We start from the raw sequence: 2,209 nt of genomic DNA on the forward strand, positions 1-2,209 counted from the left end.
TGACTCTTGGGTCTCTTTCTCTCCTTCTCTGCCTCCATCCCGGGTCTGCACAGTCACCATATCATTCTACATTAAGGAGAGCAATACACTTATGAATACACTGAACCGGTTTGAATACACAATCTGTATGCTAATCTGTAAAGAAAGGGAGAGAGGGGGGGGATATATAATCCAAGTATTTGTGTCTTAATTTGTTATGTTATACACTGCTGCTGTCTGATATTTTTATTACCTGTGACTCTTGGGTCTCTTTCTCTCCTTCCTGAGTCTGTACAGTCACCATATCATTCTACATTAAGGAGAGCAATACACTTATGAATACACTGAACATCATTATGAAACATTTCTATTGCACCCTTACTTACAATTCATTATGAATTGAAAATGGGGGACCCTGATGTAAACAAGACGAAAGTCTTTCTCTGGTCTGCATCCCCTTAACAATTGTGTGTATTGAGCCGTACTGTACTGTACCCATTCTGCAATCTGTTATTGATTGATTAAAAATGTTATTAACATATTGCAGAATGGGTACAATATAGTACGGCTCAATACACACAATTGTTAAGGGAATGCAGACCTGGGCCCCGTTCCCCGTACCTGGATAACTGAGTTAGCCGGATAACTTTCGGTTAAGTCTGACTTAAGCCGGACTTTCCGGTTCCCCGTACCTGGATTGTCCAAATCACCATGACAACAGATCCAAAAGTTTGAGCCTGGTCGAAAGCAGAGTTTAAGTTCAAGTTAGCCGGATGAAGCACAGCCACGCCCCCGCAAAGAAGTGACAGCACGTTTCCTGAAATTATTCCCACAGTCTAGGATCTGCGTTATACCATTCTGAATTACGTTTTTGTGCTCCATTCTTCCAGAGGGGTCTTTTGAAATGTAAAATAGACCCAAAATGCTGATACTAAATTCACTTTGTCCTAAATAATGCACGTTATATACCGTGGCGCTCGCTCGGTGCAACAACAACAAAATAAAGAATATTCTAAACACGGGTCTCTCGTTCATTAATGTATAAACAATGAATTTATCCCATCTGGCACAGTGGTGCAGCGGTAGTGCTCAATCCTGGCAACCCGGCGACCGGTGTTCGAAACCCTGTGTTTCCAATATAATTTTTTGGAATATAATATTAATGATTATACGCAAAGGTAGCCTAGTTTCAAGTTAAAATATTATAAATCTACATGCATTGAGGATGTCATTCTTTATATAGCTCTCAACGTGCACCAAATTGAATTATTCCTATATTGCAAAAAGAAGGAAACTACTAGGTTTCGAACCCCGGTCGTCTGCGTGAAAGTCAAAAGAAGAACCTGTTACACCACAGAGAAGATAAGTAAAAGATCGACCATACATCAATCAATGGGTAAGGGAGCCGTATCGTTATTCTGTATAACAGTTTTACTAATTATTTTCGCTAGCAAGATCTCATTTGATTATTCAGTCCAGCAGGCAAGTTTAAAGAAATATAATCTGATTGATTGAGGTAATGAGGGACTTAAAATTAGCCTATAGATAACGCATTTAACTTGTCAGCGAGGCGATTGAGCCGTACTGCAATATGTTAATAAAGTTTTAAATCAATTAATCAATCAATGCCGCTAGAGAATCAGGATCTCTGCTATCGATACGTGCTGGCTTTTCAAATGAAGCGGCCGCGCGCACTTATCCTGGGTCTCAAGTCTGAATCGAGTTAACGAGACTGAATCCACCTTCGAGGAACAGGAAAATCCCGGCTTCAAACATCGGGTTAACTGAATCTGGATAATGTGACTCTTGATCGACTTAGTTGAACCAGGTACGGGGAACGGGGCCCAGAGAAAGACTTTTGTCTTGTTTACATCAGGGTCCCCCACTTGGTGCAATTAACACCGTGCAATCCATTATTTGTGGAGCCCGCCCTTTAAGTCTTTGAGCTATTAGGCTACTAGGGTTCTTACTTTGCGTTTTGGTGTACTGAAAAATGCTCTGATGTCTGTATTTTTTCTTTTTTCTGCCATGGTACCTGGTTGGCTGGACACACACACACACACACACATTTTCATTTCAGGTATTGTACCTTAAGATAATTGAAAATCTTGATTTACCGTAAATCCTCAAATATAGGTCTTCTATTTACCTCAGCTGCAAAGAGCACCAGGCCTTTATTAGAGAGACTTGTTATATAAGAGGCAGGCCTTAATTTCTAAAACTGACACTC

Source organism: Notolepis coatsorum (genome assembly GCF_963971535.1).
Source record: "Notolepis coatsorum genome assembly, chromosome: 16".
NCBI classification, from domain to species: Eukaryota; Metazoa; Chordata; class Actinopteri; order Aulopiformes; family Paralepididae; genus Notolepis; species Notolepis coatsorum.